The sequence below is a fragment of the Coregonus clupeaformis genome, chromosome 12 (assembly GCF_020615455.1).
Source record: "Coregonus clupeaformis isolate EN_2021a chromosome 12, ASM2061545v1, whole genome shotgun sequence".
Classification (NCBI taxonomy): Eukaryota; Metazoa; Chordata; class Actinopteri; order Salmoniformes; family Salmonidae; genus Coregonus; species Coregonus clupeaformis.
In genome coordinates, this window is record NC_059203.1 from 765,696 (window position 1) to 773,237 (window position 7,542).

General features: G+C 41.2%; 1 protein-coding gene across 8 annotated transcripts in view; it reads right to left on the bottom strand.

The window, feature by feature from the left end:
* LOC121577992 (ral GTPase-activating protein subunit beta-like) overlaps positions 1-6,855 on the bottom strand; it is a 91,195-nt gene extending 84,340 nt beyond the window's left edge. For 7 of the 8 annotated variants that reach the window (XM_045223657.1, XM_045223656.1, XM_045223655.1 and 4 more), the window contains exon 1: positions 5,561-6,668. The gene's annotated coding sequence lies outside the window, so the exon portion shown is untranslated. The other variant, XM_045223649.1, reaches the window with a different exon arrangement.
* Positions 6,856-7,542: the final 687 nt, after the last annotated feature.

The window sequence follows — 7,542 nt, forward strand, 5'->3', positions numbered from 1 at the left end:
TCATGTATAGGTTATTCCAAGTTTCCATGTGGCCTTTGAAAAGTGTTAGTTTAAACAGCACTACACGCCAAACATTTGCCCCCTGTTCTATAGATTTCAATGTGATATTGATGGAAGAAAAAAAGTGTTACGTTACACTTACCGCGTTGGCGACCCACTTGACTCAAAATGCAACACTTCAAAATGTAGCTAGCTGTCTTCTACAAATTGTCCTCTAACCAGTGATGTACATTATTCCCAGATTACATGTGTTTTTTTAGCTGTGTTAACAGGACGTGCAACCTCAATTTCCCCCTCTCGCGCAATTGATTTCAACGCGATAACTATGAGTGATTGACAATCAATAAGTGTTGCGTTTCTTCTTCTGTTTTGGTGACCCCCAAATCAAAATGCATCACTCCAAAATGGATCTGACTGTCTTCTGCAGATTGTTCGCTAACCAGTGCTGTAAAAAATATATCCAGTTTCCATGTGTTTCTTTTTGTTGTTGTGTTCGTTTCAACAGCACATACAACCTGATTTCCCCCGTAATTTATATCAGCGATTTATTGCCACTTGTCAAAACAACAGGGTTTTTGGTGCATGTGCAATTTATTAGATGCTCGGAATATGATTATTGTTGCACATGTATGTGTAGATAGTACCTTTTTTGTTTAGGTTTTCAATATATCACAAACTGTTTCTGCATATTGGTTATTGATTTGGACACGTTAAAACTGTTTTGACATTGGGCTATTTATCAAAATGTCTTGTGAACAGGAAGCAGCGACAGCATCATTTTCAACGTAAGTTTCAGTAATATAAATTGAAGCAGAGTCCCCACTTTAAATCTTCGACAAACCTATAACTATTATTTGGAACACTACTCCTCTTACACAGTTTAAATTTTGGAAAAGCATTCCAGGTGAAGCTGGTTGAGAGAATGCCAAGAGTGTGCAAAGCTGTCATCAAGGCAAAGGGTGGCTATTTGAAGAATCTCAAATCTCAAATATATTTTCATTTGTTTAACACTTTTTTGGTTACTACATTATTCCATATGTGTTATTTCATAGTTTTGATGTCTTCACTATTATTCTACAATGTAAAAAAAATGAAAAAAAATGAAGAAAAACCCTTGAATGAGTAGGTGTGTCCAAACTTTTTGACTGGTAGTGTATGTAAATTGTAAAGTATTTTGTCTGTAACTTATTTTTTGTTATTTGTCAGACACCAGTAAGACTAGCTGTTGCCATTGTCGTCAGCTGATGAAGATCCTAATAAATAAAATAAAAATACATTTGTACATTAAAAACAGTGAACCTGTGGAATGTGCAGCCAGATCCTGCTAATTTGAGTATAAAATTAATAAAATGTCATCATTAGGCCTGCAGAAGGTTCAGATGGCATCCTATTTTGACAATAACGCTGCAGGTAGTAGCTTGAGATTGGGACTCAAACCCATGATCTTGTTAGTCCAAACAGCTAAGATATTATGAAAGGAGGTCGGAACTGCTGGTGTTGTACATACACTACATATACAAAAGTATGTGGACACTCCTTCAAATTAGTGGATTGGGCTATTTCAGCCACACCCGTTGCTGACAGGTGTATAAAATCGAGCACACACCCATGCAATCTCCATGGACAAACATTGGCAGTAGAATGGCCTTACTGAAGAGCTCAGTGACTTTCAACGTGGCACCGTCCTAGGATGCCACCTTTCCAACAAGTCAGTTCATCAAATTTCTGACCTGCTAGAGCTGCCCCGGTCAACAGTAAGTGCTGTTATTGTGAGTAGAAATGTCTAGGAGCAACAACAGCTCAGCCGTGAAGTGGTACGCCACACAAGCTCACAGAACGGGACCGCCAACTGCTGAAGTGTGTAGCGTCAGTGCTCAGTTGCAACACTCACTACAGATTTCCAAACTGCTTCTGGAAGCAACATCAGCACAATAAAATGTAAGTCGGGAGCTTCATGAAATGAGTTTCCATGGCCGAGCAGCCACACACAAGCCTAAGATCATCATTCGCAATGCCAAGTGTAAGCTGGAGCAGTGGAAACACGTTCTCTGGAGTGATGAAACACGCTTCACCAGCTGGCAGTCCGATGGTCAAATCTGGGTTTGGCGGATGCCAGGAGAACGCTACCTGCCCGAATGCATAGTGCCAACTGTAAAGTTTGGTGGAAGAGGAATAACGGTCCGGAGCTGTTTTTCATGGTTCGGGCTAGGCCCTTTTGTTCCAGATAAGGGAAATCGTAACACTACAGCATACAATGACATTCTAGACGAGTCTGTGCTTCCAACTTTGTGGTAATAGTTTGGGGAAGGCCCTTCCCTGTTTCAGCATGACAATGCCCTCGTGCACAAAGCGAGGTCCATAAAGAAATGGTTTGTCGAGATCGGTGTGGAAAAACTTGACTGGCCTGCACAGAGCCCTGGCCGCAACCCCATCGAACACCTTTAGGATGAATTGGAACGCAGACTGCGAGTCAGGCCTAATCGCCCAACATCAGTTCCCGACCTCACTAATGCTCGTGGCTGAATGGAAGCAAGTCCCCGCAGCAATGTTCCAAGATCTAGTGGAAAGCCTTCCCAGAAGAGTGGAGGCTGTTATAGCAGCAAAGGGGGGACCAACTCCATATTAATGCCCATGATTTTAGAATGAGATGTTCGAAGAGCAGGTGTCCACATACTTCTGGCCATGTAGTGTAGTTGTCAATGGTTTTAGCGGAGCTGGGGGTCTCCTTGCCCCCCACCAGCCAAATCTAACGCTATTGTGACGTTTTATTGTTAACGACCTCTTATTATCTGGTACCGATATAACGTTACAGGTGTTTTAGTAACTGCATCAAAAACATTTTCAATAACTTTTTATAAACAACTGAACATTTGACCACCTTCCCAACAAGTTAGATAAAAAGTTAGAGGCTACAACATCTTTATCTACTTCTCTGCTTCTCAAAACTGTAGGTCGGAACAAAAATATCTGCTACGGATCTAACGATACAGCTGTTTTAGTAAACATGACCATTTTCCCAAACAACTGCCATTTTGACCACTACCCCAACAAGTCAGACAAAAACTTGCTGTATGGAATCTTCCTCTACTTTTCAAATCAGAAAGCAGAACAGGAATAGCTTCTAGCAATCAAGAGGTAGAGCTGTTTTAGTAACCCATCAACTGCTTTCAGATGCAGTAAGTCATGTCAGAAGCTAGCAGATTCATTACTCTGTAGCTCAATTGGTAGAGCATGGCGCTTGTAACGCCAGGGTAGTGGGTTCGATCCCCGGGACCACCCATACGTAAAAATGTATGCGCACATGACTGTAAGTCGCTTTGGATAAAAGCGTCTGCTAAATGGCATATTATATTATTATTATTATTACTTGCCAACAACAGCTGCAAATTACAATAAAACTACATCACATTTTGAAGTTCACTTGCTTTGTCCAACACTATCATGAATCTAGCAAATAGTTTTTGTTGGTCAGCATGCAGTATTTATTTAGTTTTATAGCACAAACTTTTGTTAGCATGTTTCTCACACTGGTTTTAGTCTTGGAGGGAGCAGGCCTGCAAAGGCAACTGCAGGGTGGTTGCCTAGCAACACATGCCTCGGAGGGAGACAACTTCTTCATAGCAACAAGCACTGACCATAAAATTACTGACCACTACTGCCCATAACTACTGACCACAACTACTAAACCACATAACTACTGACCACAACCATAAAAAACTATTGACCACATCTACTGACCACAACTACACCACACAGCTACTTACCAAAACTACTGACCATACAACTAATGACTACAATCACAACTATTGACCACAGCTACTGACCACAACCACTGACCAAAGCGACTGACCACTACTACTGAACACCACACCTACTTAACAAAACTACTGACCACAACCACAAAACTACTAACCACTTTTACTGGCCACAGTGACTGATCACAACCACACAACTACTGACCACAACCACTGACCAGAACTAATGAAACACACATCTACTTACCATAACTACTGACCACAAAACTACTGTCCCAAAAAACAACTACTGACCACAACACAACTACTGACCACAAAACGAATGACCACAACTACTGACCAGAACTACTGACCACAACCACACAACTACTGACCATGTCCATACTGTACAGCCGAAAGAACCTGCAACACAACTAACTCAAATCCATTTTTATTTGTCACATGCGCCGAATACAACAGGTGTAGACCTTACAGTGAAATGCTTACTTACAAGCCGTTAACCAACAATGCAGTTTTAAGAAAGAATACCCCCCCCAAAAAAAAAGTAACAAATAATTAAAGAGCAGCAGTAAAAATAACAATAGCGAGGCTATATACAGGGGGTACCGGCACCGAGGGAATGTGTGGGGGCACCGGTTAGCTGAGGTAATTGAGGTAATATGGGGGGGGGGGCATTTGATGTTCAGGAGTCTTGTCTTATGGCTTGGGGGTAGAAGCTGTTTAGCAGCCTCTTGGACCTAGACTTGGCGCTCCGGTACCGCTTGCTGTGCGGTAGCAGAGAGAACAGTCTATGACTAGGGTGGCTGGAGTCTTTGACAATTTTTAGGGCCTTCCTCTGACACCGCCTGGTATAGAGGTCCTGGATGGCAGGAAGCTTGGCCCCAGTGATGTACTGGGCCGTACGCACTACCCTCTGTAGTGCCTAGCGGTCGTAGGCCAAGCAGTTGCCATACCAGGCAGTGATGCAACCAGTCAGGATGCTCTCGATGGTGCAGCTGTAGAAACTTTTGAGGTTCTGAGGACCCATGCCAAATCTTTTCAGTCTCCTTAGGGGGAATAGGTTTTGTTGTGCCCTCTTTACAACTATCTTGGTGTTCTTGGACCATGTTAGTTTGTTGGTGATGTGGACACCAAGGAACTTGAAGCTCTCAACCTGCTCCACCACACAACTGACCACAACTTCTGCTCTGGTCCTGGGTGTAGCTAGCTAGCGCTGGTTCACACCAGCTCTGGTCTAGCTCTGGTATGCACTATAAATTATAACTACTTAAATATGCATAAATTAGCATATAATACACTCCAACAATAATTGTAACTCTTGAACCGTTCAAGCTAGAGACACCAAACCAACTTTCACATGTTCAGGCTATCCTATCAACCAACCTTTTAATCTACCTACTTCTTCAACAATAACCAGTCACCACCATTACTACTGCAGACACCACCACTACTATAACTTATTTAAAACCCATTCAAACAAGCACACCACATTTTCTGCAGAAAATTGACTTTTTAGTGATCCCTTTTAGCCTAAATTGTTTATTTATTAGATAGAACTACAGCTAGCTATCAGTAGGTCTACATACAAACCTATTCTCCATAGTTCTTCAACTGCCACAAAAGTACTTTTAAAGAGCTGTCATCACTAGATGCACCATCATATTTATCTCCACAAATAACCTAAAACGTTATCATTACATCATCATTCAACTAAAATAAAATTTAATTTACACTGAACGTTTTACAAAAGTAATTTTTTTTATCTGAAACCCACACCATGAAGAGTGTTGTCCACATAATCCTACCTTTTATTCCCATGTTGTGACAGAAGATCTCTTTGTCCTTTCTTCTTTCAGTTCACACGCAACTACTGTAGTGTAGACATTTTTGTGATCTAACTGCCCCACAATCCAAAGTAATAAGGTTGATATAGTCGTCTATTAGAGTAATGAAACTACTAAATTTAACATTTACTATATGTAACTGCTTTGCTTTAAATAGTAAAGTAAAACTTTTTAAACTTCTTCCATTACCACCAAAATACTTGTAAAGAGCTAAAGCAAGCCCCAGAACTTTACTTGTAAAGTTACCATCTAGTTCCCAACGGTATTGTACTTAACCAGGTAAAAACTGCTGTATGAGTCCAAAAACGTGCTGCGATTGATTTATTTTGATGATATACCAGAATCACGAACGGATTAGCCCTGCCTACTAATACAACTTGACACTTTGCAAGCGCCCAACAGTGCCAGTGGACTGGAGACACTCACTGTTCAGGTGCACCGCGGTAAAAGGTCATCTTGAAAAGCATAGAAGGCATGCACAGCAATAACTTAGTGCACATGTATTTCTAGAGATAGCTTGCTACTAGCTAGGTCGGCCTAAAAACGAGTTGTAAGTAAAAGATTAACTAGCTAGCTGAAGGTGTTTTGACTCAAGGTTGTTGGCTAGCTAGCCAAAAACCAAATTATTGCTATGTAAAGAAAAGCAATCCAGACTGACAACTCCATGACAAACTTCGAGACATCAGTCCCAGATTGAACGAGCCACACAATGGCTGTTTTGTTCTACTAGCTAGCTAATGTTACTACTTGAAAAGTTATGGTTAGCTCTAGTTAACGTTGGACGCTGGCTATCACACACATCAACGCACAGAAATGGTCAGAGTCCAGCTAGCTAGCTGAAAAGTGAACCAACGTCTTCAACAGGCGCGAGTTACCTAGGTCTCCAATGCTGCCAATGCATTGGAACATTTACGCGTTAGTTTGCAAAATTAGCATTACTTATGGCATGTAGCTAGCATAGTCGATTCCCCTGTCTCACTGTTATTGTAGGCCGCACATGCTAGTTGGTTGGCTAAGCTAGTTAATGAAAACAAGACCACAACAGATCAACGACAGCTGGCTGTGTGTTGCTATTTACCGGTGTCAGAGGGAAAGACTGTCATATCAACCGTCTGTATTCTCAGCAAGCTTTACAGTACAAACAAGGATATAGCAGAACCATATTTGAAGGAAATCAACATCCAGTGACAAGAATAGCTACATTCGCACTGACGTCATCCGGTTGACGGCTATCCTGACCACTGAACTGTGTCGGTCACACATCATCTCATGACTTAAAAAAAGGAAGCTTGCTGAAATAATAAAATACTTATCCGAATGTGCACAATATTTCACATCAAAAAATAAAGAACCCTAGAATCGACAGTCTAATGTTTCTCAAAACAGTTAATTATGAGGTGTATATCCCTTTAAATGTACCCAATCATAATATTCAGCTCAAGTGCGCCCTCTACTGGATTTGACCAGTCCATGAAGGGAGAAAATAAATGAAATAAGGAAATGGGTTAGGGAAGAAGGAAAGGAAACGAGGGGATTAGGAAAGTATATGAGGAAAGGAAATTAGCTAGGAAATAACATGAGGAAAGGGATCTAGGGAAGGAAAGAGAAATGTGAAAAGCTTGGAACCCTTGAATACTCCAAAGAAATATATATTTTTTGTGTTCCCTTCCGAGTTTCCATTAGCTCAGGAAGTGTCATAGTTCAGGTAAATGTGCAACGCAAAACACCTCAGTGGGAATATGTGTTAAAACAGCGCACAGTAAGTGTCTTTTGTATTCGTAAAATGAATTTGTGGTGATATGAAAATAGATTTTCGGAGGATTCCAAGACCATATTGCACACAATGATTATTAACAGTTAGACAGAGCGTCGGGACAGTTGTAGCCTTCACATTGGCTGCGCTGTGATCAATGGTTCAAATGAGAGCCCAATGGTTGTATGGC